Below are 19,453 nucleotides of genomic sequence, written 5' to 3' on the forward strand. Positions count from 1 at the left end.
AGATTGACAGAATTGATTTTAAAAAGATTATGACTCAACTATATGCTACCTACAAGAGACTCAGCAAAAATTGGCAGTCTAGAAAGGAGAACTAGACAGACAACAGTCATAGCTGGAGACTTCATTCCTCTCATTTTTCATAATGGCTGGAGTAAGTAGGCAGAAGATCAACAAGGAAACAGAGGACTTAACACCATAAACCAAATAGACATCTATAGAACACCCCACCCACAACAGCAAAGTATATAGTCTTCTCAAGTGCACATGGAATGTATTCCAGGAAGGACCATATGCTAGGCCATAAATCAAGGCTGTGTAAATTTAAAAGGACTGAGATAATATAATATAAAGTATGTTCTCCAACCACAATGGAATAAAATCAGAAATCAAAAACAGGAGGGAATTTGGAAAATTCAAAAAATATGTGGAAATTAGACATCACACTCATAAATATTCATAGAAGAAATTACAAGGGAAATTAGAAAATACTTTGAGGTAATTTGATAGAAAAAAAAAATTGAGCTAATTCACCACATAATTAGCAAAAGAAGTATGTGGGCGGGGTGCCCACTGAGACCCCTGAGCTAACAAGGCAGCCAGAGCAGGACCTGGGCTGGAGGACATCCTTGGGGCCAGCACCGTGAACAGAGGCTTCGAGGTCCAGGTGCGATGGAGCAGACACACTTTACCCTTCTCTCCAGCTGAATACAGCACTGAGCCCGAGCAGCATGACAGCACAGCTAGTTAAGGATGGAGAAGGAAACAGCAGCAAATGCAACGGGGAGATACCAAAACCTGAAGTACTGCTGACCCAGCACTGAGTTCACAACTGTCTTTTCTTCCAGCGTCATCGCCTCAACTTAATACAGGCTGAAATCCAGAAGGCAGTAAGTGGCGCAGACAGAGATCCAGGAGAAAACTTTCACTTCTGGCTGGAGGAGAGAAAAGGGGGGTTCCTAATGCTCAAAGTGAGCATGGAAATCCCTCTGTTCCTTTTCCCCTCCATCCTCTCATGTGGCAGGTCCAGGCAATTCTGTGGCAGGACTGGCTGCAGCTGGGGCGGGGGCGGGGGGGGTGGGTCAGTATTCTGAGGAAGGAAAACTTCTTCCGCTCAGAGTAGCTCTGAGACCAAGAGGGTGGGGTCAACTCCCGTTGCGTTCTTCCCTCTCTCTCCTCCCACTACGTGGGCCTGGATGTGGACCCAAACATAGTTCAAGCAGAGCAGGGTAACTAGAGGCCCAAGTTTCTGCCCAGAGGATCAAAAAAGGGGCGGCGCAGAAAGCACCAGGCGATTGTGGATAGAGAGCAGCTCAGGAAAGTGATCCCATAAAACGTCTTTTTTTACTCCAGGGCTCAGCCCCACTCATACATGCATGGATGTGTTTCTAAATAGCACACTACAAACTCTGGGAACACAGAGACCACGCATACCCAGATCACAAACTGCCATTACGTGATGCACACCTGGGACAGATCAGAAGAAAACCACAAAGGCTCTGAACTGAGTTGACAGTGGAACTACAGCTCACAGAAGCAGGCTGGAACTTACTGCTTGAATCTATCCAGGTGGGCTGCCTGATAAAACGTTAAGTACCCGGGCTTCCCTGGTGGCGCAGCGGTTGAGAATCTGCCTGCCAATGCAGGGGACACGGGTTCGAGCCCTGGTCTGGGAAGATCCCACATGCCGCGGAGCGACTAGGCCCGTGAGCCACAATTGCTGAGCCTGCGCGTCTGGAGCCTGTGCTCCGCAACAAGAGAGGCCACGACAGTGAGAGGCCCGCGCACCGCGATGAAGAGTGGCCCCCGCTTGCCGCAACTGGAGAAAGCCCTCGCACAGAAATGAAGACCCAACGCAGCCAAAAATAAACAAATAAATAATTTTTTAAAAAACACAAAAACAAAAAAAACCCACATAAGTACCTGTCTCCATAGTTTCAAAATAAAGACCCAGGGTCTCACACGTCTGGGATACAGTTAAAAAAATTCTTCAGCATATGAAAACCACAAAAACTCAATTCACATAGGAAAAGACAATCAACAGATACCAGTGCCAAAATGGCAAAGATGTTGGAATTATCTGACAAATATGATGTTTATTATGCAAATACTCTCAAGAAGCAATCACGAACGTTCTTCAAACAAATGCTAAAAATAGAACATCTCATAAAAGAAAAGATATCAAGAAAACCCAAGTTGAAATTTCAGAACTGAAAAATAAAGTAAGCACAATAAACTCATTGTATAGACTTAACAGCAGAATGGAAAGATTCAGTGAACTTGAAGAGAGATCAATAGACATTATTCAATTTGAACTACAAAGAGAAAAATTAAATTTTAAAAATGAACAGATCCTCAGATACCTGGGGGACATAAACAAAAAGTCTAACATTCATGTGACCGGAACCCCAGAAGGAGAAGTGAAAGAAGATGGTGCTGAAAAATTTGAGGAAATAAAAGGCTGAAAAACATTCCAAGTTGGGCAAAAGATACAAACTTACAGATTCAAGAAGCTAAGAAAACCCTAAAGAAGATAAACGGAAAGAAAGCCATACCTAAACAAATCATAATCAAACTAGTGAAAGCTAAAGAAAAAGAAACGAACAATCTGAAGAGAAAATTACCAAAAAAATTTCTTTTACAAAAGCTTCGCAAAGAATAAAATTTTTAGGAATTAGCTTAACCAAGAAGGTGAAAGAATTACACAGTGAAGACTATAAAACACTGCTGAAAGAAATTAAAGACAACATAAATAAATGGACACACAGCCCATGATCATGGGTTGGAAGATTTCATGGTGCTAAGATGTCACGACCACCTACAGCGATCTACAGATTCAATGCAATCCCTATCAAAATTGTAAGGACATTTTATTTACATAAACAGAAAACTCATTCTAAAATTCCTATAAAATCTCAAGGGACCCCAAACAGCCAAAACAATCCTGAAAAAGTACAAAGCTGGAGGACACACTTCCTGATTTCTAAACTTTCTCCAAAGGTACAGTAATCAGTGTGCACCTGCCCTCAAGACAGATACATAGACCGATGGAACTGAATAGAGAGCCCAAGAATAAACCTCACATCCACGGGCAGGTGATTTTACACAGGATGCCAGGACCATTCAACATGGAGAGGGCAGTCTCCTCAGCAAATGGTGCTGGGAAAGACATCCACATGCAGAAAGATGGAGCTGGACCCGTAATTATTTAACAGCATATACAAAAATCAACTCAAAGTGGATCAAACCTAAGTGTACAACGTAAAACTATGAAACTCTTAGAAGAAAACACAGGGCAAAAGCTTCATGACACTGGTAATGTCACGAAGGTAATGATTTCTTGGATATGACACCGAAGGCACAGGCAACAACAACAAAAATAGACAAACCGGACTTCATGAACATTTAAAAATGCATCAAGAGACACTATCAACAGAGTAAAAAGACAACCCACGAAATGGGAGAAAATATTTGCAAATCATATATCTGATAAGGGATTAATATCCAGGATATATAGAGAACCCGTAAAACTCAACCAGAAAAAAAACCAACAAGCAACTCAATTCAAAAATGGGCAAAGGGAGACTTCCCCGGTGGTCCAGTGGGTAAGACTCCGTGCTCCCAATGCAGGGGGCCCGGGGTTCGATCCCTGGTCAGGGAACTAGATCCTGCATGCATATCGCAACTAAGAGTCCGCAGGCCGCAACTAAGAAGTTCGCAAGAATTCACATGCCACAACTAAAGATCCCCCATGCTGCAATGAAGATCTCGCGTGCTGCAACTAAGACCTGGCACAGCCAAAATAAATAAATAATAAATAAATAAATATTTTTTTAAAAAACTGGCAAAGGAGGGGATTCCCTGGAGGTCCAGTGGTTAGGACTCTGAGCTTCCACTGCAGGGGGCACAGGTTTGACCCCTGGTCGAGAAACTAAGGTCCCACATGCCGTGCGGCACGGCCAAAACGAAACCAAAAAAACGGGCAAAGGACTTGAATAGTCCTTTCTCCAAAGAAGATATACAAATGGTCAATAAGCACATGGACAAACGCTCAACATGACTAATCACTAGGGAAACGCAGATGAGAACCACAATGAGATTCCCCCTGACACACATTAGGATGGCTACTAACGACAAAACAAAACAGAAAACAACAGGCGCTGGTGAGGACGTGGAGAAACTGGGACCCTCCTACACTGCTGGTGGGGACGTAAAATGGTGCGGCCACTGTGGAAACAATATGGAGGTTCTGCAAAAAATTAGAAATACACTTACCATATGATCCAGCAATCCCACTTCTGGGTACATACCCAAAGGAATTGAAACCAGGGTCTCCAAGACATACCTGTACACCCACGTTCATCGTAGCACTATTCACAACGGCTAAAACATGGAACAAACCCAGCTATCCACTGACAGATGAATGCATAAAGAACAGGTGGCGTATATACCTGCTATGTACTGATAGACGCTAGAGCATGGATGAACCTTAAGGACGTTATGCTAAATGAAATAAGACAAATACAGTACGATTCCACTTATATGAGGTACGGTGAGTAGTCAAAATCAGAGACAGAAAATATAACGATGGTCACCCGCGCAGGGGGAGAATCAGGAGCTATTTAACAGGTACAGAGTTTCAGTTCTACAAGATGAAGAGAGTCATGTGGGTGGATGGTGGTGGTGATGGCTGCACAACGATGTGAAAGTATTTAACGCCACTGAACGGTACACTAAAAAACGGCTAAGGTGGTAAATTTATGTTATGTGTATTTTAACACAATAAGAAAAAAAAAGAAAACCTCAAGTGAAATAAAGACATTTATGATACAAAAGTAAAAATAATTAGTCTCAAACAGACCCACACTACAAGAAGTCTTAAAAGAAGTCCTACAGACAAAAGTAAAATAATATCAGAGAATTCTGCATCTACGTAAAGAAACAAAGATCTTTAGAATTAACTACATGGCTAAACAAATAAGATATAGCTCATGTATTTCTTTAAAACATAACTGCCTGTTTAAAAAGTGACAACAATGCACTTATTGATTACAGCACAAGAAACATAAAATGCTAACAACAACAGATCAAGAAAAGTGTGGGAGAAATGGAAGCGTGCTACTGTAAGGTACTTAAAGGTGGAACTGGGACAGGCTGGGACCTGGGGCCTCTGCTGCAGGGCCTGCACCTGGACACACGTCTCCTCCAGCAACAAATACAAAGAAATTACAAGGGACTAAAAATAACGGCATGCGTGCGCAGTTGGGGCAAATTATGAACTAGATACAAAAAGACCAAAAACCCCAACTGCCACGTCTACAGAGCCCAGAGCAAAAGCAGGAGGTCCCGCGCAAGAGCGGGGTACGCGTGTGCGCCCTGCACTCAGCACCACAAAGGGGTGGGCAGACCACCTAAGGCACCCCTCCGGCCCCCCCCCGGACACACCCCTGCCCTCACCCCACATAAGGAACCAGCTCGCCCCTCCTCGGGGAGCGAGCAAGGGAACCTGTTACTGGTTCTCTCTACCCGCTTCTGTGGCAGGGATCCTGCTAAAGCCTTGCCTGAATTTCTTCTCTGGCCCCTGATCAATTTCTATTGATTAAGGAGGCCAAGAACCCTGGTCGGTATCAGAGTTAGTGGCGCCCATCGTGGGGCAGTTGCCCCCTTCTGGGGAGAGGATCTGGGCACCTCGGGGGCCACCGGATGCAGCTTCCCCGTGGCTGACAAGTGGCCGCCTGAATCTCCTGTTTCAGCATCACCACGTTTGGTAAGTCTGCCTTCCTGGCCTCTGGGGGCCTCAGGACCCTCATTCAGGCAACGCTTTCCCCTCCCCCTTTTCTTTTTCCCTCTCCTGCTGTCTCTCTGTCCTCTCTTACTTCGGTCCTCTCCTTCCGAGAGAGTGGATGGAAGGCAGCTACAGCGTCACTCCTCTCAGCTGGTGAGACCCGCTCCCTCTGGCCGGCCACGGCTCACCTTGACGGGTGACAAGCAGAGCGGGGAGAGGCTCGCCTTACACGGCGCAGACCCTGGTGCAGCGGGCTCCCCCGACCGGAGAGTCATGAGAGGGACAGAGGCTCCGGCCTCGCATCGGGTAGTGGCTGGAAGTCCGATCACCGCAGCGTTCTCACCTTCCTTTTCCTGCTGTCTCTCCTTTCCAGTCTTTTCTGTCCCTCCTCCCTGCACCTCTCCCTTGATGCTTATACCTGCACTCCTGTCCCCTTTACCCTGATAACTTCTTGTTTGTGTCTTTAAGTTTTCGTCATTGGTGCTTTTGTTTTATGTAGTTTTGTCTGTCCAACTGCTCCTACAAGTCTCTGCTGACGTTGTGGGCATGATGGAGCATTTAAGCCTTGAAATACAAACACAGCCCACGTGGCCTGAGACTCCAGCCTTGGGTTTTAGTGGGATTTTAAAGAGAAAAAAAAAAAAGGGAGAGGAGCTTGCATCTCTCTCCTCTGCCTTTGCAATGTAACTATCCTGCCTGGACGCTCAGGAACTACCTGATCCATCTGTAGTCCCCCAGACTGAGGAAAAAAAAGAGGCCTTTCTAAATCCAAGTGGGAAAACTGAGATCTCTGGTTCTGTCTTTATGTAAAAATTCACTTATAAATGAGCTGTATTTAATTAGCTTAAAGGAAAGCAAGCACTTATAAACAGTCTCAGAAATATAAAAGAAAACTCACCAGAATACATTTCAGGTTCATGTGATCTGGGAAATATTCAATATTAAATTAATACCTGGTACTAGAGCTAGCTTAAGCTTGTGGGTTTAATTAATACAGACCTGTTTTTGTTTGTTTGTTTTCGTTTTTGTTTTGGCCGTGCCGCGTGGCTTGCGGGATCTCAGTTCCCCGACCAGGGATTGAACCCAGGCCCCTGGCAGTGAGAGCGCCAAGTCCTCATTTGGGAATTCCCAATACAGACCTGTTTTTAGAGTCATCAACGTTAAGTATAATGTGTTTATTGTACCTACGGTTACTGGAAGTCAACAAGAGCATATTGTTTCTGTTATAAAACCTGTCAAGAAGGAAAATAACTTGATATAATTAAATTTTTAACTAAATGTAACTGAGATGAGCGCTTTTTGGTAAACGCTGTGGGAATAATTACGTTTTCGAAGTCTCCATCTAGAATAGTCCCTCCAGGGACTTCCCTGGTGGTCCACTGGGTAAGACTTCGCGCTCCCAGTGCAGGGGGCCTGGGTTCCATCCCTGGTCGGGGAACCAGACCCACATGCATGCCGCAACTAAGAGTGCGCATGCCGCAACTAAGAAGTCTGCATGCCGCGACTAAAAAAAGATCCCGCATGCCGAAACTAAGACCCAGCACAGCCTAAATAAATAAATAAATAAATAAATAAATACTAGAATAGTCCCTCCAAATGTTGGTAACTTGAAACTAAATTAAATGATAGGAATTCACTGACTATTCAGGCTATTTCAAATAAGATGAAATATTGGAACATTAACTGCTAAACGGGTCTAAATTTACCCACTTTTGTCTTCTTGTGAGAGAGAGACCAAAGATGTTTGGTGCCACCTTGAGATGTTCTCTACCAATCTGTAGAATGCCAGTGTAGAAGACAGTTCACAATTGCATAAGGGAAGTAGGACGTGTGTTTCCAGAAAAGGTATGAGGAATGGAAATATATTTTGTTGAAAGGGAAAAGGGATGATTTTTGTCCTAAAACTGGTTATTTCTGAATGGAAAAAAATAAGGGACAAAAGATGGTTACAGAAAGTTGCAGAAGGTTTGCAGAAAAGGACCACTGGGAAAAGACTTTTGTATGTCTTTTCTAAGGTTGGATTTTCTAAGGTTGGATTAAGTTTATTTAGGTAAATGGATTTTATGAGTAGGCTGATACAAGACTGGATTTGGTTCTTCTCTCTCAGAACAAAATTTTCCTGGAATGCTGCTTTTGATAACAGATCGTGTGAGTTTCTGTGCCTTTAAGTGATCTGTATTAACGTTTGGAATCTTTTTTTCACCTTACTTAGCTCAAGGAATCATTGTTTCACAGCGACCTACGATTCTATCTGACCAGGTGTTTTAAAACTTTTGACAGACTTCCCAAATATCAAATTTTAACTAAAGTTCTTTTGATCTCCAGCTAACTTTGGGGTGCTTCAAAGGGCCCCTGGAGCATTCCAAAGAAAGATCCTAAACTAACTGGGTTGGTATGTTAAACTACATGGGAAACACTGTCCAAACTCGCTGTTGCCTATGTCAGATGGAACCATCAGGCTCTCCCCAATTTTATCACAGACACCAAACAGGTAGGGGAAAGGGTTTGGGGCTCTTCTGCTGTCTAGTCTCTCACCTTACTCTATGTCCAAAAACTCCCCCGTGGGAATACGCCCACTTCTAGGCCCTCAGGTCCTGAGCCCTGTGGCATCTTCCATTGCTCCCAACTCCAATTCCTCCAGGAGCCTCTCTTGGTACCTCTAGGACCCCCTCCACTCCAGGCCTCGGCAGCCCATACACTGCTACAGGCTACCTATTGGACTGGCCACTTCCAAGCAGCCCACATCCTAGGCTTTATACATGCTCAGTCTGGAGGAATACACCCCAGCATAGGGAAACTTTATAGACAACAGATCCCCCTCTAGGAGAGTCCTGGCAACGCCCTGACACTGGTTCAAACGTCCCCTACTGGGGACCCCTCGAGCGAGGGACGGGGCTGACCAGAGACGTCTGGTTAGGCAATGGGAGAGTACAGGATGCTCAAAATGCCATTAAGTCAGAAGGGAATTCGGAGGACACTCCGACCCCCTCCCGACAAAAGCCTCCTAGTAAACGTCTCTGAGACGTTGGACTTCATTTCTAGGAGCGCTCTTTCTAAGCTGCAGGTTACTGAACACGGGAGGATCCTCTAAGCCAGAAGAAACACCTCTGGAACGTACCCTTAAAAACTGGAAATTTTTTAAAATAAATGGGCTGAAAAGCGAAAAACTTAAACTTTACCGTAACACTGCCTGGCCTTTATATAGGTTGGGGGATGGAGAAAAATGGCCTGAAAACGGGTCTCTAAATTACAATACCATCTTGCAATTGGATCTTTACTGTCGCAAGATCGAAAATGGACTGAGGTTCCCCATCTTCAAGCCTTCATGGTCCTTTACCAAAACCCCACTCTATGCTGCTCCTGTAATCAAAAGCCAGGGGAATCAGAAAACACTTTCAACATTTTAGATGATCCCCTTTTAACCTTCCCCAATTCTCAGGGAGGAAACCAGGTCTCCAGAGCCACCTACTTCTTCAGATACCTCTGACCAATCTACACTCCGCCTCCCTATGTTCCTTTATACCCTCCGTTACCCCAGGAGGCAGAAGCTAGTCCCTCTGGGGTAACTCGTAGTGGAACCTCCTATCACCCAGGACCAGGGAAATTACGCCCTCTTAGGGAAGTGGCAAATGGCGAAGGGACAATCAGAGTACATGTGCCGTTCTCTTTAACCAACTTAGCCCAATGCAAGCAGAGACTGGGCCGGTTTTCGGAAGACCCTAGTAAGTCTGCTGAAGGGTTTCAGGCCCTAACTCTGGCATTTGATTCAACCTGGAAGGATGTCCAAATAGTCCTGTCTATTTGCTGTACCCCTGAGGAAAAACAGAGACTTGGGGAGCAGCCCAGGGGCACGCTGACCAGCTTGCCAGGGACCAACCCGAACATTTTGTTATGGGTGGAGACGCAGTCCCAAATCAGGAGCCCCTCCCGTGAGAGAACAGAAGCCAGGAAGCACATGATCCAATGTATACTAGAAGGGATGAGAAGGTGTATCAAAAAGCCAGTTAACTACGAAGAGGTTAAAGGAGTGACGCAAGAAGAAAAAGAACACCCAGCCCTCTTTCAGGGACAGCTTGTGGAGGCTTTTAGAAAATTTACTAACATTGATCCCTCCACTCCCGAGGGTAAATGCCTTCCAGGACAACATTTTATCAGTGAATCCGCCCCTGATATTAGGCGGAAACTCCAAAAATTACAATTAGGCCCACAAACACCTATGTCCTAACTCCTAGAGGTGGCCTTTGGGGTATTTAATAATCGAGATCAAGCTGAGGAGGAAGAGAGAACCCAACGTGGAAACAGGCAGGCCAGGGCTCAAGCTAAACTGATAGCCATAGCTGTCAGCCATACCTTGCGACCTCAGGACAACCCAAGGGGGCCAAGGAAGCTTCACCGTCCGCCTAGAGGTATAAACCAGCAAGGGGGAATGTTTCAAACGCAAGTCAACCGGCCACTGGGCCCAAAAGCGCCAGAAAGAACCCCTGCTCCATGCCCGGTCTGCAAACGAACAGGTCATCGGAAGTGGGACTGTCCCCAGTCCCGAAAGGGAAGGGGGGCTCCCACCCCCGAGACGGCCATGCTGGATGACTGAGGAGGCCCGGGGATTCCGGCGGCTCCCTGCAACAAGATGTCTATCTCCATCAAGGAGCCCTGGGTGGTCCCTGATGTAGCAGGTAAGAAAATCAATTTTTTAATTAATACGGGAGCCACTTACTCTGTCCTGATCTCTCACGCTGGACCTCCTTCCTCCAAAAGCTGCACAGTGACGTGTCACTGGAAAGCCTCACACCCGTTTCTTCACTGGGCCTCTCGCTTGTCAATTTGAACAGGGTTTGATCTCACATGGCGTTTTAGTTGTGCCTGAGGGTCTTACCCCACTACTGGGGAGAGACCTTCTGGGCTCCCGCGGAGCCGTGTTACAGTTAGGGGGCCCCAAGCAGCCCCTTTTCTTGACTCTAAGACAAATCAGCTGGAAGAACAAGGGCCTATTCCCAACCATATTCTACACGCAGTAAACCCTGCAGTCTGGGACAAAGGAATCCCTGGGAAAGCTCTAAGTGCCCAACCTGTAAAAATCAGCCTTAAGCCAAAACTCGCTTATCCTAACAAGAGGCAGTACCCCATAAAGTTGGGAGCAAGAAAACGTTGGCAACCCCTCATAAATTCTTGAAACATGGCCTCTTAGTGCCCTGTCAGTCTTCATGCAGTTGTTAAACCAAATGGGGAATATCGAACGGTACAGACCTTAGATCAGTAACTGAGGCAGTCCCTATACATCTCCTCATGGCCAACCCTTATATTAGCCCAGGTTCCTGGAGATGCCAGATGGTTTACTGGGCTTGACCTCAAGGATGCCTTCTTTTGTACCCCAGTTCATCCCTCATCTCAGTACCTGTTTGCCTTCAAGTGGACTAACTCCCACTCAGGCCCAATGCAACAATATACCTGGAGAGTATTGCCTCGGGGGTTTTGGGACAGCCCACACTTGTTCTCCCAGGCCCTAGGCCCTAGGAAAAGAACTAAGGGTAATTAATACACCTAAAAAAAGGGGCCATTCTACAGTATGTGGATGATATATTAATACGTAGCCCCCCCATGGAGCCCTCAGATCAAAATACCATTGAAGTCCTTAATTTCCTTGGTGCCCGGGGCTACAGGGACTCCCAGAAAAAGGCACAAATCTCAAAGCAACAAGTTAAATATCTGAGATATATTATAAACACAGGAAGTAGACAGTTATCTCCAGATAGAAAACAAGCTTTCTTAGGCCTAAGCACCCCAAAGACAAAAAAAAAAATCTTCATACTTTCTTAGGCATAGCCGGATTTTGCAGAATTTGGATTCCAGGATTCAGGCTAATGGCTAAGCCCCTATATGAAGCCACTAAAGGCCCAGACACAGAACCATTACTTTGGACAGGGGAACAAGAAAGGGCTTTTACTAATATCAGACAGGCCCTCACCAGAGATCCTGCTCTGGTCTCCCCAACTGAAAATAAAACCATTTATCTTGTATGTAGCTGAAAAGCAGGGGACAACTCTGGGGGTCCTTGTACAGAGCTAAGAGAAGTTCCTCCGCCTATAGGCTATTTTTCCAAACAACTAGACTCCGTGGCCCGAGGCTGGCCTGGCTGCCTCTGGGGGAGGGTAGCTGCCACTGTTTTATTCGTGGAAGAAGCTGACAAGCTCACCTTTGGACAGCCACTGAAAGTCCAGACCCCTTATCAAGTGCAAGGGATTCTAGAGATAAAAGGCCACCACAGGCTAACTGGAGGCCGCCTTACTAAGTACCCGGCTTTACTCCTTGACTCCCCAGAGGTAACCCTCAAAACCTGCGACACCCTCAATCCGGCTACGCTGATGCCTGCTGAAGGCCCAGAACTAACACGTTCCTGCCTTGAAACCCTTGACCAGGTTTATGCCTGTAGGTCTGATCTAACAGCCCAGGCTACAGAAAACCCTGAGGAAGAACGGTTTACTGACAGCAGTAGTTTCGTTAAAGATGGAGCCAGGAGGGCAGGGAATGCTACTGTGAGCACTCATGGTGCCACAGAAGCCAAACCTCTGCCACCTAACACTTCAGCCCAGAGAGCTGAACTCACCGCCCCAACCGGAGCCTTAACCTTGGGGGAAGGAAAAATTATAAATATATACAGACTCGAAATATGCCTTCCTTATCTTACATGCCCACGCAGCTATCTGGAAAGAAAGAGGACTTTTGAATGCAATAAATTCCCCTGTAAAACATGGGGCTGAGATTGCACATGTCATAGAAGTGGCTCAAAAACCAAAACTAGTAGCAGTCATCCACTGCCGTGGGGGCCAAAAGGAAAATTCTCAAATCACCTGAGGAAACAGCAGGGCAGATCGGGAGGCGAAGAAAGCAGCCCTGACGCCCATCCCAGAAACGGCATTAATCCCATACCCACCTCCTCTAACGTTACACCCGACTCGACTTCCGAAGAGAGCTGGGCACGAGACAGAAGGGGAGCTAAGGGAACGGACGGCTGGTGGCACCTAGAGCCGAAGCTGCTCATACGTCTCTCTGAGCAACGGAAAATTATTAAAGGGCTACATGATTCTCTCCATCTGGGGAGGGATGCAACGTCTACAATCATTTTCCGGCTTTTTACAGGAAAAGGGCTCCCAGAGACAATTAAAAGAGTTACTCAAGCCCGTGCCCTTTGCGACACCCATAATCCAGGGGGCAACCTCAAGCCTCCCCTTCTTGTTAGCCCAGGCCAGTGACGTGGGACTTACCCAGGAGAGGACTGGCAAGTAGATTTCACTCGGATGCCCTCTTTCCAGGGCTTCAAGTACTTACTAGTTTTTATAAATACTTTTTACTGGATGGATAGAGGGCTTTCCCACTAGGACAGAAAAGGCAACTGAAGTGGCTAAGGTGCTTTTAAAAGAAATTATTCAAAGGTTCAGGTTGCCCCACCAACTCCAGAGCGACAATGGACCTTCAGTTGTAGCAAAGGTCACTCAACAGTTTCTGCAGGCTTTAGGAATTAAATACCACTTCCATTCGTGCTGGGGACCTCAGTCCTCAGGAAAAACAGAACAGGCCAATCATATTCTAAAGAAAACCTTGAGCAAACTGTCAGGAAAAGTGAGTAGTGGTATCGCCTGCTGCCAACAGCTCTCTTAAGCGTCAGGGCAGCCCCTGAAACAACCACTAAGCTGAGACCCTGCGAAATGACATACGGAAGGCCATTTCTCACCCTGGACATGCTGACTGACCTGGAGACCCAAGCCCGTCGTGAATACACCACGAACCTACGCCAAATCCTGAGGGCTACACGGGAATACGGCAAGAGTCCAGGCCTCCCCCAGGTAACAACCCCAGTCACTCCACTGTAAACCTGGGGACTGGGTGCGCTTAAAGACCTGGAAAGACGAGTCCCCTGGCGACCAGCTACTCCCGAAATGGAGGGGCCCTTAACAAGTCTGCTGAGCACCCCAGAGCACCTCAACTCCAGGGGCTCACGAGCTGGGTACACGTGTCCGGGCCTAAACCTGTCTCCACCAGTACGTCCCAGGAACCAAAGGCACACGTCCCAGCTGTCCCTACGAACCTGCCCCCCTCTGCGTCCTCACAAGACACAGAGGACCCTGGACAACTTGAAAAACCCAGGTGGACAAGTGAACCTCTTCAAGACCTGAAGCTCTTGTTCGGGAAGGACAAAGAAACTTCACAAACCCAAGGCTGAGTGCCCATAACCACTATTTTCTTTTTTGCCTGCCAATACTCCAGCCCACTCACAAAATGATTAACAGGCTCTGGCGGATTTGGGTAATTATTGTCCTCCTTGCTCTCCTTCTTGCTCTCGGAATTTTCCACGAGTGTCACTACAGTCCGGCACCTATACCCCACAGGGAACGTCTCTGCCCATGCTGGGTGGTTTAACATGAGTCACCTTAAAACCTCAGGACCCCATACTTACCACTGGGTTTTAAGTCACTATAGCATTTCTCTTAATACTATTTTGCTACCTGCTCTCTGGTTATCTCTCAAGATCAAAACTCTGATTGGTGCAACTACGAGGCTATTAGCTACCCTAACCTCCCTCTACTGCTTTCCCTCGGCCGCAGGATGGACGGGTAGTTCCCTGGTTCGCACTGCTCAAACTCTGGCTTCTTCCACTCGGCTGACTGAACGCTGGGTTTGCTTGCCTCGAGCTAAGTCTGTCATTGACCACAGAGACCCCTTTGTCCATCCTGTAAAAGATTTTAGCCGAGTTCCTGAGGGAAAATGGTTTTCCACTGAAAACCCAAGACTCAGTGCGGTAATGTACAGAGTCAGAATTGTTCTTTTCCCTGCTGAAGAAAATTCTACTATCTCTTGCTTAACTCTTCCCTTAGCAAGAGAAGGAAAAGTATGAAGTCAAAATGTGGGGACAAAGAACTGGCATTACAGCACCCCAACATGTTACCGTGGCCCCTCCCAAGCTGGAGCTCCAGCTGCCCGTTTGCGCTCAAACCCCGACCTGCTACCTGACGGAGGGAGGGGACACTGACAGACCGGACATGGACGCAACGCGTCGGGTGTACGCAGGAGAACATTTCCACGGTAGGGTTAGATGGCTAGGACTTAAAGCCTGGGGCCCGCTGGTCTACTGTGCCCCGCCAGGATATGTTTTTGTATGCCAGGTAGATAAACAACTGTGGGCTACTAATTGCCTAACACAGTTATTCCACACCCACGCAATGTATGCTGGGAACTTTAATTACCCCTTCCCTTTCTTGGTTCTTTCCTTAAAGGAGCTCAAGCATTGGGCTAGTTCATTAAAACTGTGCACCCAATTAACTCGACATTTTTACCCAGAAACATTCCAGATGGAGATACCTATTTCTTCAGGTACACACTGCTACCATGGTGGGGGGTAGCTGCCCACCAACATGTCCTTCGAAACTTCTCTCGCACCCTCACCATCCTAGCCAATGAGACTGCTAAATCTCTTACTAATTTACAAGAGTCTCTAGATTCCTTGGCCAAGGTGGTACTTGACAACCAATGGGCCCTGGGTTATCTATTGGCAGAACAAGGAGGGGTTTGGGCCATTCCCAATACTTCTTTTATTTATTTATTTTTAATTAATTAATTAATTAATTTTTGGCTGCTTTGGGTCTTTGTTGTTGCACGTGGGCTTTCTCTAGCTGTGTCGAGCAGAGGCTACTCTTCGTTGAGGTGCGCGAGCTTCTCATTGCGGTGGCTTCTCTTGTTGTGGAGCACGGGCTCTAGGCGCATGGGCTCAGTAGTTGTGGTGCGCGGGCTCAGTAGTTGTGGCGCATGGGCTTAGTTGCTCCACGGCATGTGGGATCTTCCCGGACCAGGCCTCGAACCCGTGTCCCCTGCATTGGCAGGCGGATTCGTAACCACTGAGCCACCAGGGAAGTCCCCATTCCAAATACTTCTTGTGGCACATATGTTAACACCTCTTCCCAGGTAGAAACCAACACTGAGAAAATTCGACAACAAGCCACGTGTCTTCAGCAGACAGTTAACCAACAATCCTCGCTATTTAACATGGGCGGGGAAACTGAAAACTGGTTCTCTAGTTTGTTCTCTTGGATCCCACGAGGTATAAAAAACTTTCCGGCAGGAGGTTTTCATTTTCTCATAACCCTTTTCAGTCATGCTGATTTATGCTATATTTCATCTAGTGCTCCATTGTCTTCCCTACTGTTGTAAACCTGTGACTAAGACTTTGCAGCCCAGGAAGGAGACCTGGAACCAACAGGTCCAGACCTTCCATTCTATAAACAGAGAAACATGTTAAACTTTAACCCCAAGATTAACACAAATACACACCCAAGCAGAATGGCTTCTTGGCAGGGGCAACATCACCCCCTGTCTGGTCAACAGTTAAGAAGCCCTCCCAAAGTTAACCTGGTTCCTTCCCTTTCTAGGCCCTTTAACGGCTATTGTTGTTCTTCTCCTTTTAAGCCCTTGTTTGTTTAATCTTCTGGTTAAGTTTATGTCTTCTAGGCTCCAACAGTTTCAAGTGAGGCTCACGATCGCTCAAGGAATTCAGCCCATTCCAGCGGAGGGCGGCCTAGGTCCCTACAGGTCCTTGGGACAGTCAGCGAGGGACTTCTACACCTCTAGGGTAGGCTACGGTCTGTGGCCCCTGTCGAGCAGGAAGAAGTTTAGAAGAAGAGACCTTCAGGCCCTTACTCCTTAAGAATAAGGGTGTAGAGTCTCTCAGGGGGAATGAGACAGGCCTGGGACCTGGGACCCTTTGCTGCAGCGCTTGCACCTAGACACACCTCTCCTCAAGCTACAGAATACAAAGAAACTATATGGGACTAAAAATAACTGCGTGCATGCGCAGTTGGGGCAAATTCTGGACCCAAAAGATATAAAAGACAAAAAAAACCCAACCCCAACTGCCATTTCTGAAGAGCCGGGAGCAAAAACTGGGTGTCGGGGGCTTCCCTGGTGGCACAGTGGCTGAGAATCCGCCTGCCAATGCAGGGGACACGGGTTCAAGCCCTGGTCTGGGAGGATCCCACATGCCGCGGAGCAACTAGGCCCGTGAGCCACAATTACTGAGCCTGAGCGTCTGGAGCCTGTGCTCCGCAACAAGAGAGGCCGCGGTGGTGAGAGGCCCGCGCACCGCGATGAAGAGTGGCCCCCACTTGCCGCAACTAGAGAAAGCCCTCGCACAGAAACGAAGACCCAACACAGCCATAAATAAATAAATAAATTAATTAATAAAAAAAAAAAACAAAACTGGGTGTCGGGAGCAAAAGCCCGGTACTAAGCATGCCCCCCTGCACTCAACACCACAAAGGGGCGGGCAAATCACCTAAGCCACCCCTCCAGCCCGAGCCCTAGACACATCCCTGCCCTCACCCCATATAAGGAACCAGCTCGCAGCCCCCTTAGGGAGTGAGCAAGGAAACCTGTTACTTGTTCTCGCTCCCCCCTGCAGCTGGTGCAGGGCCCCAGTAAAGCCTTGCTGAATTTCTTGTCTAGCCTCACGTCAACTTCTATTGATTAAGCAGGCTAATAACCCTGGTCAGTATCATGACTACCAGTCTAAGGCAAGTAGATATAGGAAGGGGTTACCACACTTGAAAAACAAGGTAACCACAAATCAAAAACATACAACAGATTCAGAAAAAACAAAAAGAAGAGAACACAAGTATAATACAAAAGAAAATCATCAAACCACAAAAGGAAAAAGAAAAAGAAAGAGACAAAGACGAAATATAAAATCATCGGGAAAACAAGGTTAAAAATGGCAATAAATACATATCTGTCAATAATTTCCTTAAATGTCAATGGACTACATGCTCCAGTCAAAACACACCGAGTGGCAGATTGGATAAAAACAAAACAAAACAAGAGCCTACAATGTGTTGCCTACAAGAGACCCACTTTAGGGCAAAGGATACACACAGAGTGAAAGTGAGGGCATGGAAAAAGATATTTCACGCAAACAGAAATGACAAGAAAGCAGGGGTCACAATACTCATATCAAACAAAATAGACTTTAAAACAAAGGCTGTAAAAAAAGATAAAGAAGGACGCTACATACTAATAAAAGATAAACATAAGAAGAGGATATTACACTCGTCAACATATATGCACCGTACATAGGAGCATTCAAATACATAAAACAAATAACAGACATAAAGAGAAGAACTGACAGGAATACAATAATAGTAGTAGAAGGAGACTTTAACACCCCACTCAGGGCCTCTAGACAGAGAATCAATAAGGCAACAGAGATCCCAAATGATACAAGAGAACCATTAGACTTAACTGACATTACATCCAAAAAAACCAGAATACACATTCTTTTCAAATGCATATAGAACATTACCACACACTAGGGTGCAAATCAAGCCTAAATAAATTTAAGAGTATGGAAATTATCTCAATCATCTTTTCTGACCACAATGGCATGAAATTAGAAATTAAACACAGAAAAAGAAATGAGAAAATAATGATTACATGGAGGCTAAAAAACATGTTACTAAAAAACCAATGGGTCAATGATGAAATCAAAGAGGAAATTAAAAAATACCTTGAGACAAATGACAATGAAAACACAACCACACAAAATCTATGGGATGCAGCAAAAGCAGTTCTTAGAGGGAAGTTCATAGCAATACAGGCCTTCCTCAAAAAACAAGAAAACTCAAATAACCTAATCTACCACTTAAAAGAATTAGAAAAAGAAGAACAAACATACCTAAATTCAGCAGAAGGAAGGAAATAATAAAGATCAGAGAGGAAATAAATAAAGATTTAAAAAACAATAGAAAAAACATCAATAAAACCAAGAGCTGGTTCTTTGGAAGGATAAACAAGATTGACAAACCTCTGGCCATGCTCACCAAAAAGAAAAGAGAGAGAACCCAAATAAACAAAATAAGAAATTAAAAAGGAAACATAACAACTGATACTGCAGAAGTACAAAAAACCGTAAGGGAATACTATGAACAATTATATGCCAACAAATTCAACAACCTAGAAAAAATGGACAAGTTTCTAGAAACATACAGCCCACCAAAATTGCATCAAGAAGAAACAGAGAATGTGAACAGACTGATCACTAAAAGAGAAACAGAATCTGTAATTTTCTTCCCTTTCTTTCTTTCTTTCTTTCTTGGCCTCACCATGCAGCATGCGGGATCTTAGTTCCCCGACCAGGGACCGAACCCGTGCCCCCCTGCAGTGGATGTGTGGAATCCTAACCACTGGACCGCCAGGGAATTCCCTAGAACCTGTAATTTTTAAAAACTCCCTACAGGGACTTCCCTGGTGGTGCAGTGGTTAAGACGCCACACTCCCAATGCAGGGGGTCTGGGTTCGATTCCTGGTCAGGGAACTAGAGCCCACATGCATGCTACAACTAAGAGTTCACATGCCACAACTAGAGAGCCCGTGTGCTGCAACTAAGGAGCTGACGAGCTGCAACTAAAGAGCCGGTGAGCCGCAACTAAGGAGCCCTTGAGCTACAACTAAGGAGCCTGCCTGCCGCAACTAAGGAGCCCATGTGCCGCGACCAAGGAGCCCACATGCCACAACTTAAGACCCGCTGCAACCAAATAAATAAAATAAATAAAAATTAAAAATTAAAAACTCCCTACAAACACAAGTCCAGGACCAGATGGCTCCTCAGATGAATTCTACTAAATATATAAAAAA

General features: G+C 46.0%; 1 protein-coding gene across 1 annotated transcript in view; it reads right to left on the reverse strand.

Moving 5' to 3' along the window:
• LOC309617691 (uncharacterized protein) overlaps window positions 1-19,453 on the reverse strand; it is a gene marked incomplete at its 5' end in the record, with an annotated part of 45,578 nt that overhangs the window by 15,558 nt on the left and 10,567 nt on the right. The window lies entirely within an intron of this gene.

The sequence above is a fragment of the Balaenoptera borealis genome (genome assembly GCF_965194805.1).
Source record: "Balaenoptera borealis genome assembly, chromosome: 19".
In the NCBI taxonomy this organism is placed as follows: Eukaryota; Metazoa; Chordata; class Mammalia; order Artiodactyla; family Balaenopteridae; genus Balaenoptera; species Balaenoptera borealis.